The sequence below is a fragment of the Ptychodera flava genome, chromosome 11 (genome assembly GCF_041260155.1).
Source record: "Ptychodera flava strain L36383 chromosome 11, AS_Pfla_20210202, whole genome shotgun sequence".
NCBI classification, from domain to species: domain Eukaryota; kingdom Metazoa; phylum Hemichordata; class Enteropneusta; family Ptychoderidae; genus Ptychodera; species Ptychodera flava.
Genome location: NC_091938.1, coordinates 27866605 through 27885622, shown reverse-complemented (window position 1 = coordinate 27885622; position 19018 = coordinate 27866605). Strand labels below are relative to the sequence as shown.

Here is a 19018-nt window from a genome sequence, read left to right as displayed (position 1 = left end):
GCGTGTATATGTTATATATTATCAATGCAATTGGCATGATTTTAAAAGTGAACTGTCGAGCATGTCAATATCCAGGTTTAATAGTGCAGCTTTGGCTTTCTCTGAGGTCACCTTGACAGCAATACATGTACCTACATGAACAATCCTACATGTATATAATGTATACCTCAACACCTATACGGATATGTATGAGTTAGTATACTGGTAAATCGCCCCCTTTTCGTCGAGCTGTGTTTACAATATGACAATTTTTAATATCACTGGTGACAAAACTTTTCATTTACTGGATTGTGGTCCTTGGCTTTCAGGGCCAAGCTTAATAATTGCCAAAGAGTACATGCTGTTCTATGTTGGATTACCCCTTCATGAAATACTTCCTGATCATATCAAATTCTTTTCTATGGAATGACTAAAATTTATGCTAGGCCTTTTACTGTAATGTTATACTGGTACTGTACATGTATCTAGAGGAAGCTTGAGGTGAGAAATTTACAGAAACAAACATACAGTAAGTCTGTGAGTGCATTCGTACTTTTGTTTATATGGTCCTTACAATATTGCAATTTATGGGCATTCCCACTGATAGTGTACAACATTGTAGTACATGTAGCTTAGCCCTGTCAAGACATCACAAAAAGACAGGGCATTATCTTTGAACTGCAAGTTTCAGTTCCCTAAACTTATAGATTTTATGATACAGGCTTGTAGCTGTTTGCTTAACCCAATAGATTAGTGGATTATTCAGATCAAAAAGGTTGACTAGTTGGCTGATGGATTTGTAAATTTAAAAGTCTGTTGTTACACTTGACATGTAAGACACTTTCAATGCAAGTCATGTTGAAAAGCTGAATACTATACCGGTATACCCTAGCATTCATTTATTGATAAGATTTTGTGAATAGAATGAGACACAATGCAACATACAGATGAAAAATAATAAGAAACAAATTAAGAATTGCCATTTATGGACCTTTAATTAAATCGGTACTAAATCTGTCTCTTGCCTGGCATGTACATTACAATCATGGATAAAGCTACTGTATGAAAGAGAAACTTGTTTGGACAAAATGTTCAATCTGGCAAGCAAGATTATCATTGACAGTCTGGTGGCAAGACATTTAAAAGAAGTACAAGTGATAAAATCATCATCTGCTACATTCTACATGTACGTCTCTGTGATCCAAATCTTTAATTTTATGCAAAAAAGTATTTTCATTTCATTTCATTTCATTCACAAATCACCCTCAGCCAGCTGAGCCTGAATTCAATTGCCAGAATTCCGTTCTAAAATGAGAAATTGCAAGTGCTTGATGAAGAGCGCAAAAAAAAATTCCTCACACACAAACTCCTCATCATGAGAGGCTTTGAAGCGGAAAAGAATTTACCCACTTAAGAAAGTACTCCGGCAGTGGATGAGATTTTGATTGGAGGAAAATAAAATGTGATGCCGGTACTTCAGGCTCGCCTTTTTGCCTGGACGGTTTCCCTGATGAAAAATCCTACTCAGTGTGTGTGTAGTAATACATACATCACAGCATCATATCCCTCTTTCTGCTGAAGACAACAATGGCCACTGGGAACACTTATTTGTGAAACCACATGCCTCAGAGTCATACACTCAGCTGATCTCTGCATTGCTGCCACAAATTGCATCTAATCTCTTTCACAATGTGGAACTCATGCAACGTCATATTTACCCAATTCATTTATTCTAAAAATATCACAAATCCACAACGGATAAAGTCTATTGATGAATATTTTAAATGGAAAATTAAATCTATTTTTTTTTTGCAACAAAACACCGATGAAACATAAAGCAACTGCCGTTTCCTATTATTTCAGAATAAATTAATCTTGATGGTTTATCTCCCAAGTCAATTAAATACCATTCGAGTGAAAATATGGTCACTGGTGATCTGACAGTTGTGATATTGTCAAGCAACCGATCTGGAGACGATGATTTGATGATGAGACATTCAGCTTTGGATCGGTGCCAATTGGCAGAGGGAGGTGACAGCTCTCCCTGGTTCTTAATGAGGTATTACCAGTCTGAAGAAATAGCAAGGCAGATGATTGAAATGAAAGCTCAATGTATGGGTACATTATAAAAGGTGTGTTTGTGGATTTATGGCCATCACGAATCGATCATCAGGGCTTTCATTACACTGGAACACTATCCTAAAATGAGGTCAACTTGTTGTTAGGGAGATACAGTATCCAGCATTCATTTTGATGTCAATTCGATTGCCTGTACTTCAGGAAAATTGCTCTCTTGGGCACAATTGGCGTCTTGGTGAACATAACAAGCCACTTACAACATCTTGTTGAAGAACACAAGTGATAAAACACTTAGAATGTATGTGGGAGTGCTGTTTGTCAGAAACAATATTCTTGAAATTCTTATAACCTGATAGTGAAACATACTTTCAGCTAAAATACACAGTATGTGTTAATAGACCGTTTCATTCTCAATTGAAGCAATTCTGAGGTACACCTTGGCAAGACACTGAACAAAATCAACTTTAGAAACTAAAATTTCCTAAAAAATTCTGCTAAAATGCAAATGTGCCTGAGCCAAGCATTTTGGGACTTTTGAAAACTTACAATTTCTTGCTAGTCAAACAGTTGAGAGTGAGAGAAACATACAAGTATGTAAACTGTTTTGTATGAGAGAAAGACCTTATAAGAGTTACAGTATAATGCAACGTTTTTTAAATGTAAAGCCAGTACCCTGGTTAAATTTTACTGAGTTTCCTCACTAAATTCCCAGGGTTGCTCTTTTAATATCAATAGAATTGTGGTGGAAGACAACAGAAATGGCATCTGGTATCCCAAAACATTTACCTAGATCTTCCGAAACCAAAGCAAAAACTCCCAATCACGTCACTTGGCACATTTTTTAAGTTTGCTTTGTGAATCTACTGTACCTGCATGTACTGTACATTGATGTGCATGTACAAATACAAAATTGTCTGACAAATACTGTTATAATGAACCAAATATCATAGAAATAACTCTGTATTAATGGCAGTTTTCTAAATTTATGAAAAATCGTACTTATGTAACTTTATGCACGCTATATCTACGGGTGAAGTATAAGATTCCTCCACTCTCTAGATAATCATCAAAATATCATATACTGTACATGTACCTATACCGTTCAAATTTGGCAGTAAGTCTTGAATAACAAGTTCCACAAATTTGGTCTACAAACGGACGGAATGTTGCCCCCCCCCCCCCCCCCATGTGCCTTTGCACAAAGGAGCTAATATTGTGCCATGAATAGGCACCTTTGGGCAGTTTACAGCATCTTTCAAAGATTTGGTCAGAACAACCCAAAAAGTTCTACAGATGAAACAAGAGTTACAATCTTGTTTGCGGCAATGATACATAAAGTATTCATGGTTCATCTTGAGGAAACACGTCATGACCATAAAATAGATCTACATGAACTTTAAAAGTATTGACGATAAGCACTGTACATCAAACAATCCTACGAGGACTGAAGTCAAGTGGTTGACCAAATTTGCTACATGACAGAATATACTACACTTACATGATATCAGGCCCAGTCTAGTGTATGGAGGACAAGCCAGACTTTAAGTCTTCATACACAGAACAAATACCGGTTGTACGCACACGCTCCAGTGCAAGGAGACTGTGGTACATATGTAATAATTGCTTGAACCATGCCAAGGAAACACACACATGTATACCCTTATACTTGTAGATTTCACCAATGATGAATATCTGGTTTTCATTTTGATAGGCTCATAAATCTAACTTCACCTACCATATGATGCACAGAATTGGCATAGTATTGAATGAAATATCTATCTGGAAACGGCCCTGGCTGCGGAACTGCACATGGTACAGCATGTAACTTACAAGCAAATTATTCTACATGTATGAAGGGTATATGAAATACTGCAATTCAGAAAGGCGTTAACGACAGGCTTGAACTGAACACTGCATCAATGTTATGACTGCTGTGCTGATAAGAAATATTGATTTTTTTGTTTCTTTTCTATCACGGTTGGCCTTTTCAATTGAGAACGCCATCAAATTGTAAGACTACATGTGTACAAAAGGATAGCTGCATCGACGTCATGAGAATGTGAAAGCGACTTATTTTCTCAGACGTTTTACTTTTAAATTGAAAAGCTGTGTAATATCATTATCAATACTGACAGTGAGTGAATATTAAAAATGTTGATGGCAATTTCATTTTCTATGGATTTGATAACCGCCAAGTGTCATTCCTGATATTTTGTAAAGCTACAGTGTGTGAAGACTGTATTTGGGGATTTCAGTTGGGTCAGGGTTTGATTTGCTGCATTCATTCCCCAATGGATCACCTTGAAAAAGGATATTTCCTGAGGATTATATCATTATCACTCTGAGAAGTCTCATTTTTCGTATGGGTTCTGAAATGACGATTTCCCACACACAACCACTATCCTAATGTACTCAGTTTGAAGAATGGCACCGGTAGGTACATGTACATGTAATTCATCTAGGTGAGTTGTAATTGGCAGAGTGAATTGAAACTGAAAATGATAAATAAGCTTTGATTTCCACTGAGTACAGTCTTCCAGAAATGTAGGAGTACCACCCACACATCCTAAAAAAAATTCATATAAATGACAAACCCAATTTTTGTCTCAGTGAAGTTATGCACATACCGTACAGGTAATACAATAATGGATACATGAATAGAGATATGCACCAGCAAGTCACTATGGAGTTCGAGCTGACATCAACGACAAAGGTTGCTGAACTTTCAGAACAGGACACTAATGTTGCCGCATGGAGGAAATTAATATTTAGCTTGTGATCAACTATCATGCAATACACCCCTGAAGGAGGAATGCTAATGCCGACTGGTTGCCAATGCAGATGCACAGCAAACAAATCAATAAAAACATTTTCCCTTTTGCAATAAAATGGCCGATGGGTCCATCAAAAGGGCTGTTGATCATGAAATCTGAGGACATGAAACCTGTTTCATTCGTCACAGCACTGATCAAATATGCCTAAAAATAAAACTAGTTATTATGAAACTGATTTCATATCGTATGATTTTCATTATGTATAAACAAGGAAACTGAACTGGCTTTATTGATAGCACACTTATTGGTACTGTGCCAACTTTATATATAACTGATTATGATGGAGAGGCAAACACTGAAACAGATGTGAAACTGATAATGATTGAGGAGGCACGGCAATAATTTCAGAGAGCAACATAAACTCACCTCTCTGGCATTCATCTTTGAAATTGGGGACAATGGTTCTACTCTGGAATAAACAGGATACACTGTGTTCTGCAGACTCAATATCATACGCCTGAGAGATTATGTGATGGCTGTATAAACAAGCCCATACATACATGTACAAACACCAAGTTGGGAAATACATACTGTATTTCTACGCACATTTGTGTGAGTGGCATTGTTTATACTGTGGTACATCCTAATTCCTTGTTTAACCCTTATCATTGGTTTGCATGAAAACGTAATATTGTAATTTTCTCAAAACTTTCACAAAAGACCTAGAATGAGAAGTCATTTTGTAAAGTAAATTAAACCTAATATATTCAAAAAAAGTACAAAATTATATTCAAAAAGTTGTTTCACCGTGCTAGGTTTCAAGAAAAAGTGGCAAGATTATTCTTTTCTGTACAGAAAAACCTGCAAAAAATGCTGACTCAGCACTTTTCTTTGGGCTTTATACAAAAATACATGTATGTCATTTAACCCTTTCAGTGCTGTAATTTTTTCCCACCGAAATTTTAGTGCAAGATTTTACCAATTTTTATAAATTTTTCTGTAATTTTATTTATAATTTTGGACAAAATGGACATCACATTTCATTGGCTACAGTTTTTTATGAAAATTTTGGCAAAATCTGAAAAAAATTGACTGGGGTATATTTTATAAGGGCAACAAAAATTGAGCTTGGCGCTCGAAGGGTTAGTGGACCTTCATTGCAAGGTCAGAAATACACAATCCATTATATAACTATTGAAAAACTGATGAAAATTTTAGGTTTGATTTACTTACAGAAAATGCCTATGATAGTCCACATTTAAATCTGTACTATCAACCATGAAAATATACAACTCGAAATAAAGGTTGTAGAAACAGCTGAGCACCATACATAAATCATAAGATAATGTGCAATTTTTGGTACAATAGACATCCCATGTAAGCTAGAACCTTTCACATGTGTAGAAAAGTCACTGTGAAGTACAGGTACATGTACTGTCAGGATGTGAAGGTATTGATTACTTCTGGGAAATATTAAGTATCACTTGGATTTAATTAAAAGAGCTCGGAAGAATTTAACAGGGGTATTTATCCACACTTCACAAAGTCCACATCCATGTACAGTATGTGAGCCACAAGTTGCCAGGAACAAATGAAGTTTGTATCGGGGAGCATCGTACAATCATACAGTTGTGGATTAGCTCAAAACATGCTTGAAAGTTTCAGAGCTGTCTTTCTACATTACAATAATCAAACTGACAAACACTATTACTATGTACACACTGTAAATAGTGCACTTCCAACTTATGTTGATCACAGTATGCTAGCTGTCATTTTGGATATGTTCGTTGCAATGGCTTGGGAACTGAGATAAGGTTTCTGCTGTCGGCTGACATCAACTGTCTTTATGTGATATATACCAAAGGGAACGCCACAAAAAACAACTGTGGAAGCCTAGGCACATTAGCCATTCTAGCTCATTGCCCTTGATAAGAAAACCGTATGCCGTAATTCTTTATGATGATAGCGCTACTTGCCACGTCTAAATTATTGAAAAATCAAACTGTCTCGTCAGCTGTATCAATTGTCATCAGTTTTCACTGCTTATACAAACTTCTTCTCATTGCAAGCTCTCTTTTTTGTTGAATTTTGAATTTTGTCACATCATCATGCACTGGTTAGGGTTAACATGAAGGGAAATCCAATTTTTGCTGCTGGCTCATTGTATCTTGAATTGGTATTGGAAGTAATTTTGTATGGCTAGGCTTGACAAAAAGCCAACTTGGTACTGTACATCACATTTCAGACACGTATAAGTATTTTACAAAGTTCAGTTGAACATGTAAAAAGGTACTTCCCAGAAAAATTAGTAACACGACTGCCTCTATCCAATGGTTGTAATTACTTTCTAATTTTATCACCGGCTGGAAAACTTTTTAAACCGACAGTGAAGGGAGGAAAAGATTAATACTGATTTGTATTGAACAATGAATTAGGTGCAGATTTTCTTAGACTTCCAAAAACACCAACCACTGTCTGGCCTCCCGACCCTTGCTGCCTGCTAGCGGCTATTCATAAAAGAAAGAGGAAACTGAGATACCAGGGGTTAGTAGTTGATGGCTGCTGTAAGATCTAGAAACGTGATACAAGTAGACTGACTGGCAAAGAAAATAAGAAAATCAAGAGTTTAAAATACTACTCAGATGAATTTAGCACCTTCTGACACTCTTAAATGAAGTACCTGATAGAAATCTCTTATGCTATTATTTTAAAATGGTGAAAGATTAAATAATTAAACATCTGCAAGGGGGTGTTTGTGAATTTTCTACGAACAAATTAAGCACAGTGAATCATTGAAAATTCAGGTCATGATATCACGTAATGCATTAAGAGACATTTAACCCTTTTCCTGCCAAGTCGGTGAAAATCCGCTTGAAATTCGGTGTAGCTAGAATCTGAGCAGCCACGGCCGTTATCCTGCCAAGGCGGTGGAAATCGGGCTACTTTTTATTACCCCTTTCCTGCCTAGTCGACGGAACTACGTGTAGCAAACCCTTGCTCGCGCTAGGGGTCGTTCGAGGACAGGTTTTGGGCGAGGAACGGCGTTTGCTCTCGAAATGGGTTCACAGAGAGTCCAACGACAGGGAAAGGTGCGGAAGCTACCCAGCCAGTCCCCCACCCCGGTGGGGGACTGGTTTTTTTGGGGGGACGAGTAGCGTACTTGGCAGGTTAGCACGTTGACGTATTCTAGCGGAGTTTGGGGTAACTTGGCTCTGAGGCACTACATAGATTGCGGCCGAAATTGACCGTCTCGGCAACGCTAATCTGTAAGGCAACCGCCTAAGACCGCCTCAGCTGGCGGTGCAATTTTTTGCCAATGGTGCGAGACGAAAATCACGGACTTGGTCCTGATTGACGGGAAGTGCGGACGGATTTGACGGACTCGGCTTCTCGAAGGCAACCGCCTAAGACCGCCTCAGCTGGCGGTGCAATTTTTTGCCAATGGTGCGAGACGAAAATCACGGACTTGGTCCTGATTGACGGGAAGTGCGGACGGATTTGACGGACTCGGCTTGATTAGTCCCTGACATGGAACTGATCCGAACGGACTTGAGCGACATTTGTGAAGGGTAACCACCGCTTTTAACCGACTTGTTACCTTCTCGAAAAGACTACCCACTCAGATGTCGGACGTTGTCGGCTGCACTTGGCTCTAGACGTTCAAGCCGTGCAACGAAACACACCGCCTCAGCCTTGCCATTCAGGAACATGGCCTCAAAATTTGATACCATTGTTCACCGACTTGGCGGCTGCGGTTAGGTGCGTGAACCGTTGTTCACCGACTTGTTACGCCTATGTTGTCCCTGTGAAGTTCGGCTAACGGCCGAGTCTAACGGGAGTTGGCAGACCTGTGTTTGGTTTATACCGTAGTATGACCGACTCAGGTAGAGGTACCTGTCGGTATATTCCGAGTTTTACGCACTCGGGCGTCAATGACGGGTCGTCATCACCGCTGATGACGTAGACGTGCTGGCCACGTTATTTGAAGGAGCCATGTTTGCCCGACGGACGAGGCTGAGACAGCCGTTGACAATTTTGGCATCCTTCATCTTTGACCGCCTTAGTTGGGTAAGCCGCTCGGCAGGCGACGGTTATGACCTAAACAAGCCGCTGAAGCACTGTTCGTTGCCGTACAAGAACGAGACGGCCAGTCCATTACTGCTTAATGGGCAATCTGTCGGGTTGGCTTGTCACCGACTTGGATGACAATACGCCCTGCGCAGGCGTACTTAGAAGGGACATGAGGTTAAAGATACGGGTTTCCCACCCGTACTAAACATGGGCTTGGGCCAACGTCCTTGGGTGGCAGGTGCGCATGCCACGTACCCAGCTGGACGGAATGTCAAGTTGAGATGCTAATGACATTGACTATGTTATGCTAAGTGCTCGAGGGATTTGCATCGCAAATGAGTATTATTAGCATATCAAATGGTGCGGACAGGCAATTTACATGACGGGTAGGAATGTCAGCGCGGTTGGTGGACTGATTGCCGTAGGTCCATTATAATAACAGGTGGTTTGCATATATTAACACCCCTGCGTCCAATCATGTCCAGGGCTTTGTTTCCCTGTGGCTTTAAAAGGGAGGGACCTGCTAGTCTGTCGACACTGTTCCAGACATGAGCTTGACGGACCGCAAAAGTTTTCTGAAGGCGAGCAGACGACTGAAGCTCAAAGATGCAGAGTCTCCGGGCGGTAGTGGTAGCGATCGTTGTGATGTCCCTAGTAAACGTTCTAAGAAGTCGGGCAAGAAACGCTCCCGTAAGGCGAAGCCATCTCCGGCTGAAAAACCCAGTGGTAAGCGTAAACGTAAGACCGATCGTTCTGCCAATGAGGATGATGACGGGTCACCGGTTGCCAGTGGTTCTCACCCGGCTGCTCCGGGACAGACTACTTCACCTGCAGAGACTACATCTGCTCTTGTGGGAGATACTTCACCTGCACAGACTACGTCTGCTGCTGCTAGTGAGACAGTGAGTAATGAGACGGCTGATGCCATTGGTTCTCCCCCGGCTGCTCCGGGAGAGACACCACCTGTTGCTACTATGAGCCCTCATCCTGCGTCAGGAGAGGTTCCTGTGCCCAGTGCGAAAGAGCTTGAGTCCTCGTCATCAGCAGAGGCTGCCGAGCCCGCTCCTGCCATAGTTTCGTGTGCTGCGATGTCCCCGCCGAAAAAGATAGTGCGGAGGGTTCGTTATCAGGATAGCCCACCTGATTTTGAGCCAGATATGATCCTTGATGCCGCTACGGGCGAGTTCAGGCCCAGACGCCCAGACGACGGTGATATCACCGCTGAGTCCGACTCGGAGGTTGACGAGGATGCGGCAGAGGACGATGACTTTTATGACAGGCAGTACGTAGGTGAGGCAAGCTCTGACGACGATGATGACGTTGCTGCTGTGTTGGCGGAGGACGACACACCTCCTGTCTGGCGTATGTCGGAGACTACCGATGCTAATATATTTGAGGAGACCGATTTTGACCATGAGAGAGGACCGACTTTCACCTTGCCCAGCCACGCCCGTGAGCTCGATTACTTTTTTAAGTTTATTCCAGCTACACTGATCAGATTGGCCAAGGACGAGACTAATAAATACGCCAAATTCCACCAGCGACATATCGCTAGGAAAATAGATAAATACTGGCGTAACGCTGACTACCGAGAGGTGCAGGCGTTCATTGGCGTCTTAGTCTGTATGGGTATCGACCGTAAATCATCAGTGGAGGATTATTGGTCGGTCTAGCGATCCCTTTCTGAGAAACCAGGGTATTTCTACTGTGATTACCCGCAGTCGCTTTCAGCAGCTTATGCGATACTTTCATCTGGCAGACCCAGAGAACGATCCACGTCGTGATCCTGATGAGGCACGCCGCCGACGTCGGTGTCAGGAGGATCCCCTGTATAAAATCAATCCATGGATGGAGCCCATAGTTGACCGGTGCGTAAATAATTATAAGATGGGTAGAGAGATCTCCATCGACGAGGGCATGGTGCGATTAAGGGCCGTTCTAAATTTAAGCAGAGATTACCGCATAAGCCTGATCGAGACGGTTTCAAGATATGGCAGCTGTGCGACTCCACCACTGCATACATAGCTAACTTTGCACCGTACCTAGGTGTGAAATATCGGGATCGGACTGATGGGAGACGGCAGGAGCGAGGTGTGGTGAAAAGAATTACGATGGAGCTGGTCCAGCCATTCTGTGGATATAATCACAGCCTATTCTGTGATAGCCTGTTTAGCACGGTCGTTACTGCTAGAGAGCTGATGGAGACCGGGATCTACATGGTGGGGGTTTTTCAACCGCCGTAATCGTCGCACCATGCCCCCTCAATTAATTCCGCCGGGTAAGAGGAAGCGCCTTCCTCTGTCTGTTGGGGATATGAAAGCCACGACCAGAACGGACTCTCGTCTTAACATCACTGCTTATCAGGATAGTAACGCTCAGGTGCTGATCTTGAAACGGTCTATCCACCCTTGGAGTGCGTGCCAGTGGGGGAGGGAGACGAGCGGCGACAAGTGCCTCTGTCGCTGTATAATTATCGCCGGTACATGGGAGGCGTCGACCGAGCCAACCAGAAGCGCAAGTACTTTCACACTGGGCGCAAGAACCACAGATGGTGGACATATCTGGCATGTTACCTGATTGATGTTGCCCTGGTAAATGCATATATATGCTTCAAGCATGTACACCCTGATAGTAAGCTGACCCATAAGATGTTTCATCTGCGTGTCGGGAAACAACTCATTGGCGGTTATTGTGGGCGATCGCAGCCCAGTGTGAGAGAGGTCGAGGCCACTGTTTCTCTTGCCTCGTACATCAATCCACAAAATCAGCCGATGCACGTTGTCAGCCGTTTGGAGGGGCGGCAGAATGCTGTAAAGTATGTAGCAGAGAGGGTAAGACCACTGCGAGCGGACGACTGTCTGAGACGTCCAAAGGATGTAGTCTGTGCGGGGTTCATCTTCACGAGGGCGAGTGTTTTGCGGCTTTTCATCATCGCATGATGCTACGAGGTAAGAGGAGCATTGGCGTGCAGACCTCTACTCACACAGCCCCGACGACACCCATCAGCAAGAGAACCCGACGTAAATAACGGACAGGGGACAGCTTCGCCTAACAGTGGCTTGACTGTATTCTGAACACGGACCATGATCACATTTTGAGCACGGTTGTGCCGTTTGTTTGTGCTTTACGATCCCGCTGATTGTAAATTGAAACACGGATTATTTTGTACAATCCCCCGATTGTAATCTTTGTAACACGGACCATGCACTCGGACGTCGAGACAGACTCTGAGATTTATTATTCGGCATAATGTAAATTATTCCCGAATAAAATACTATCTATGGATCGCATATTTTCGTTTTGTTTTGTTTTGTTTAGACGGATTATTTTGTACAATTCCCCCTATTATAATTTTTGAAACACGGATCTGCCACCCCGATTGTAATTTTTGAAACACGGACCATGCACTCGGACGTCGAGACAGACTCCGAGATTTATTGTTCGGCATAATGTAAATTATTCCCGAATAAAATACTATCTATGGATCGCATATTTTCGTTTGTTTTGTTTTTACCCCCACTTTCGTTTTTGGCAGATCCGTAAGGACGCTATAGTAATGGATGAACGTGCGTTGTATCACGTGGGAGGGGCACAGCCCAACGGAGGCTGTGCTCGTGCGACGTAGACGTTGTACCAACCATCTGTCGTTGGGGTTAGGCATAGAGCAGTTGCACTGTCCAGAGCTAAGGTGGTACAAAACTGCACCTTAGTAACAACTGCACAACTAACGTGTTAGGAAACGGTAACACTAACGAGCTAAGTGTTCACTGAACTGGCCAAACTACGTACACGCCTTCCTTCAATGGCGGAACTATGTCGTTGACACTACGTCAAAGCAGACTGCAATGTGCGACTCTTCCAAGTCGTTCAAAGTACGTGGCCAAGTGACACAACCCAGGGGAAACAGGACAGGTTTGAGGGTGCTCCCGCACCCATAGCACTAACCCCTGGGTCTTCTACTAACCCACGAGAGAGGTGACGTTTCCCCGGTGTGGCCGTGCGTGCCGGCGAACGAGCTTTACTTCCGCGAAAGTAAGCTAGAAAAGGGCATAAAAGTGCACGTCCCCCGGGGCAAAACACGCCCGTGACCTCGTCATTTTCTGGACACAACCTCATCAGCGGTTGCCCCTCTATAAGGGCATGCAAAAATTTTTGAAGTCTAACACGTATATGGTCGGTAATCGTACCCCGAAAATGTGGTATTTTCCCGCCAAATGCCTGGCAGGAAAGCGTGCAGGAGAGCCTATCTTCTGTAGACACGGAAAAGGGGGGCGGTTTTGACCGACTTGGCAGGATAACGGACAGGGGCGCTCGGCAGGAAAAGAGACATTTAAAGGAAACCGTTATCAAACTTCAAACTTGCTATTTGCAATTCCGAGATTCATGAACTACTGTGAGAGATGTGAATGTGATTCACGTTTTAAATAAAATATAGATAATCAATTTATCTTATTTATTTACACTTATTTACATCCGTAATATACATATACCAGTTTCAAATTACCCTACTGAAGTGTCAATAACTGCGACAAAGAAGACATTTGACAGTCTACTTCTAGGAGGAGTGAATTGGCCATTAATGTATGCTTACCAAACAAAAAGGGTACAAGATAACTTTCACTTGACATTGTGAAAACCGTGACTGGTATAGACTGGTGGGTGGTAGTTTATGAAAGCTGAAAAATTGAGATTGAAATTCCACCATACATTAATAAGATTAACCCTTGCATGTCCAGTCCATGTCAAATAAATTACAGCAGAGGCTGTTCATAGTGACAGGGTGAACATTTTTTACTGCCTGCATGTACATTCTTAGGATGGCTGGTAGGTCAAGCCTAGTTGGTGACCCAGCTTTCAAGGTAATATTTAACAATGGTTCACCTAAAATGAATGAGGTGACAATCATGACAATGGTCAGGTAATATTCAAATCAGTCGGTAATATCATGGATGTAAAAAATATTCTTCTAGTTTTTACATCCATGGTAAGATGAGCATTGGTACTGCCAACAATAAATATTGTTGTACCAGGCTTCCGATTATATTTGTGCAGGCTACTCACTTCGTTACACTAAGAAAACTGTGCATGTTTTTCCCGTTATCTCCAGCAAATGGGGGAAATGATCATGAAATCCACGAAATATAAACAAAATTGAAAATATTACTGTGAAATGAACAAAAATCTACATAGATTAGATAAAAATGGCAATATTTCTATTATCATGTACATATCATTCTACCATGGATTCAAGTTCGATGTGATTATCATATTCATCTTGAACAGATATGAATAATTTAATAGTAGTCCACTTGCCAGTGCTAACAGTAACAACTATAGCTGTAACATTGCACTGGTATAAATACGGCCACTGGCTGTTTATGGTTACTTCATAACAACATCGTTCGACTTTATTGGTTTATAATAAACCCACTATTTCCATTGTCAAATTCACCGTCGGTTAATGCCGTACGCATAGGTAACTGCCAAACAAACGAGCGTCGACTACATACGACAAGAGATAGCGGCAAAGGCTTTACAAAAAGTCCATCTTGTTGACAACAACATCCGAGGCACACCAGCGTGAGTTGGTTTACCTTGTGCAGTGGACACGTTGACAATAAATAACTCTTGCAAGTTGGAGATCGTTACGGGCGGAACGTAAACAGGTAGCACGATTCATCCCTAATATGAACATAACTACCAGTGTCCCCGTAGCAACTAGGCAGTTAGAGCTATCTTGGTCAAAAAAATGACCGCAAAATGTATGTCATTTATGCATGTGCCTAGCATACAGCCAACGCATGTGAAGTTTTGAACTATCGGAATGTGTATGTCTTGTAGGCGTGGTTTGGTGAAATTCGAACCGTTCCCGGCCCTACGATCTGATCAGAAACCTGTGAACTTGGCCGTATTCATACATGCACAAAGCTCGCGACTGTTGAGGGAATAAATTCCACGGTAAGGTATGCGTGGGCCCGTGTTCTTGCCACGTAAAACCAATGTTTCGCCGGTATAGCAGCCGTCCGCAACTGAGCCGATCCATTCGCCACGTACGGTAGGTACACAATGTACGTGGAGTGAGTGAACGATCTCGCCAGCGAGTTGGGAACGTCTGCTAAATATTCACAAGTTGGAAAAAAATGCCGAGAAAACATACCTTATAGAGTTGTGCAACTTGAACAGAGTTGTACAATTGTACGAGCCTCCAGTGACGACGCTCCACTGATCGGAGTTTGCGAATGGTTGATCCAATAAATCACTATTTCCAGACTGAAATTCATTCAATCCGTTCACAGTCAGCCATAATGGCGCTATGCATTGTGGGAGTTGGGCGGAGCAACATTTTGGTGTTCAAAAGTTTTAGTAGAAGTGTTCTTTTGTTTTTCTGTAAAAACTCTGGTTTCGAAGTTCGAGACGTGTCGCGATTACAATACGAATCTCAAGACTCATGTATTTTCGTCATCGATCACGAAAGTGAAAGATCAAAGACGTTGAAATACGGTCCCTCCGGAAGGACCGTGGTTGAAACTTGGCCGTGTAAGTGTGAATAGTAGGGTGTAGTTCGATGGCTATAGCCAGTATATATAATTTCTTCCCGTGGATCCATCTTTTCATTCAGCAATGCTCTATTGCAGTTTCTTGGGTTCTACATGATAAAGTTACCCAGGTTTTAACTTTCAGAGCAAAAGCAATTTAAGAAACTATGCGGCATCTCCTGCCCAGATCTTTGAAATCACGACACACAAAAACGAAAGACGGAGAATAGAGGGCGCCATCCATCTCCAGCCTGTGTATGATGACAAGACTAGTACGAGTGTGATGCATGGACAAGAGCTCAGTGTGCTGATTACCGTACCGCTTGTTAGGTGCTTGATAAAGCTCAAGTCGCTCCGTCTTCATGGATTGTTTATCACTCAAAACATATAATTTTAGTTGCAATTACACACCATCAGATCAACATTAGCCGTGTCAGTGTTGACATGTTCGGGCGATTGTGGTAAACACAATACAGTGCGTTCACCCCAACGACATATCCCATATCACAGTGAGGTGTGTGTGGATGAAATGCACACAATGTCAGAATTGTTTTAGTGTACCTGTAAATCGGCAATCATATTTTGGTGTGCACTCAAAAAAAGTTTTTGTAAAATCATTTATTGATATTGTAGCACAAATATAATCACAAGTGGGTGTATACTTGACTCTGTCAAAAAGTGCGTAATATAACCCAAGTTTGCCAAGCATTAAAACTATGAACACCAACGAACAATGCACTTTTAAAGGGGTCCTTACTATGATAAGATATATTGTGCATGACAAGTAATGTAAAATGACTAATTTAAGTCAAGAGGGTAATTAATTAGCTGTTCATAATTTGCCCTCCCACTAAAAATTTTTCGACTTACCATGCCGCACTCAAACTTCATTTTTACCCGCTCCCCACATATTTTTGCCTGTTTCCTCTCCCCACTGTTAATGTTTGAAGCTCCCCTGCCCTGCGGCGAAAAAACTTGCCGATTTCCTCTGCCCAGGACAAAATCCCCTCAAAATTTTGTCATTTCATTTCCCTGCAGACATGAAGCTACCCTACCCTGTGATGAAAAAGAAAAACTGTCGATTTTCCCCTGCCCTGAGAAAAATTCCCCCTGAAATTAACATTCCTATGCAGACACATACTACATTGGCCTTGTATTTGGTTTCCATCTCGCAGTACATAGAGTGAGATGTTGGGTCAATCGATAGGCTAAGTAGTCTGGGTAACCTTTAAAAGGTATAAGTACTTGCCCTGTGTCCCCAGCCCAGGAAATATCATGGCTGAAATTCCCCTGTCCCCGTTTTAAAAGTAGCTTCCCCTCTCCTCGTTTTTCGCCAAGCCCTGTCACAACCAATATCTGCCCTGCCCGAAAAAAAACCCTTAAATTTGCTCCCCTGCCACCTAAAAATATGTCTCCTGCCCTAGCAAAATTAAAATTTCCCCTGCCCTCAAAAATTGCTTCCGGAATAGCTTTTTCGATGAATAGCTCCGTTGGCTGCACCTGTATGAACTCGAACATAGGTCTCCAGCAGGTTTAACGACTCTCACCGCCATTGGAGGCGTATTAGCATCAATGTGCCGTGTATTTCCTTGCAACATTGTTAAGGCACAACAAAATTAGAGTTGGTAAAATGAAAATAGCCTACACGATACAATGAGCCTCGGGGCCATTTTGGATTTCAAATAAATATTCTAAGCAATTTATTTCTCTTAGTGGTACCACAATTTGCACAGTGATCCTTGGTTTTAATTATTATTTTGAATAAGTTTAGCTGACAAAAATTTGAGCAAAGTCAAGTCTTTCACTTTCGAGGCGCATACGGAAGGCACCATTCATCACCGCATAACTCGAAGAAAATACGAACGCTTGATTTGAGTTACTGACAAGGATTGTCATCTCAACCGTTTAGTAAGGATTGATTTTTTGATTGAAGCGATGATCATAGCCAAAATAAAATCAACTGTTTTATCATCAAGCCAGGGGTTTCTCCTCGAAGTCAGTGCGGCGTGAGGTTTGATCTAAGCAAAGGTGAAATTGCACTGTAGTTAATCAGGTTTTAACTATCAGCGCAAAAACAATTCAGTTTGATGACGCTGCTATTGCCCAAAATGGGGATGAAATTACCGCATATCTTTTAAATTCTAGTTTGTGTATTCACAAGAGAATTTGTGTCCGAAAACTTGACAAGCGCGCTCTAACACGGTCGAAGTGTACTAGAGATCCGTAGTATGGCCCGATGAAATACGGGACGGAACTACAGCGCAGTAACTAGTACTCATTTTGACGGCGGGTGTACCAAACATTTTTTCGGGCATGCGCAGATTTCTAATATCACCTTCTGTAAAGTGAATGACTATACATTTTTGGAATTGAATCTCTCGCACATGATTACCGTCTGACCTATGAATTGTAACGGTATACTGTAATAATTAGGAACCTTACCCAACAAAGAAGCGATAATTCGTAAGTTAACATTTGAAAAAATTCTACTCCGTAGTCTGTCACTTATTTGAGGTGCATGCAATGTGACCTTGCCTCAATATCATAAAAAAATTGTTGCACTGTTGATTATATGTATTCCTTGAATGTTGTGTACGTTTACAAAATAAATAATAAATAATGTGTAAGGAAAGCACAATAACAGCAGCTTTGAAGAATTTTCAGCGCCAAGGTGAAATAAAGGAATTACAACTGTGTGTGCGAGTGAGATTAGGGTCATCGAAAAACGACAATTAAAGCTTATTAAACACCTATTATCTGGTTATGATGGCTATAACGCTCGTTTGCCATCCCGATAGGCCACGCGTTACCAGAAACATATCGCTATCCCTGAGGCCACAGGCCAAGAGGTATAGCGATTTTTTTTCCGGTCACGCAAGGCCACGAGGGGTAATGAACAGCCCGAATAAAAACCAGGTGATAGGTGTGTTATGACACACCACATGCTCATGCCCTTCAATGTTATTCTAATAAATGTGCTGTGATATATAGGAACTGAAACTATACATTATGATAAGTTTACAGGGCGATTCTCCACAGCCGGAACATTAGTGCCAATTTCTTCGCAAAAAGAAGCAAACATGTCCTAATAGCATACCGTATAACGTCCTTGGATGCACTTGAATCTTTGTTGTCAATGAGCTCGTCTGAAGTTCCTACGCTGTTGAAATAGAAAATTAAATCTTGCTGTTTTAGTCAGAGACACGTTGCTCATCTAGGGCACTGATTATGCGCTAATCACCTACCGTTGTTTCTGAAGATGAAACTGAGCGTATGGTCACGTGACATGACACTTTTCCAAATACAATTTCTCTACAGAAATAGTCTTTGGAAAAAATGCGCTCTGACGTCATTTTTTCCCAACCAGTAGCCACTAGTCTCATCTATTTTCTCGTCCTTTGACGTGTTCTAGCGAATTGCGACGAGGAAAAGCATGTGGCATGTTATAATAACAATTATACCAGTATATAGATGGTGCAAATACAGCGATCTGATTGGTCGAGACGCGGAAAGAACCGTGGTATATTGGTGATATACCATGGCTGGCATACGCGCGAGCTCTCAGCTTGAGCAAAAATC

The 19018-nt window shown here is 41.8% G+C and overlaps 1 protein-coding gene across 2 annotated transcripts in view; it reads right to left on the bottom strand.

Annotated features, from left to right (window-relative positions):
* LOC139143997 (oxysterol-binding protein-related protein 6-like) overlaps nucleotides 1-15220 on the bottom strand; it is an 88636-nt gene extending 73416 nt beyond the window's left edge. The window contains exon 1 of one of the 2 annotated variants that reach the window (XM_070714634.1): nucleotides 15061-15220. The gene's annotated coding sequence lies outside the window, so the exon portion shown is untranslated. The remainder of the gene's footprint in view (nucleotides 1-15060) is intronic. The other variant, XM_070714632.1, reaches the window with a different exon arrangement.
* Between the last annotated feature and the right edge of the window lie 3798 nt (nucleotides 15221-19018).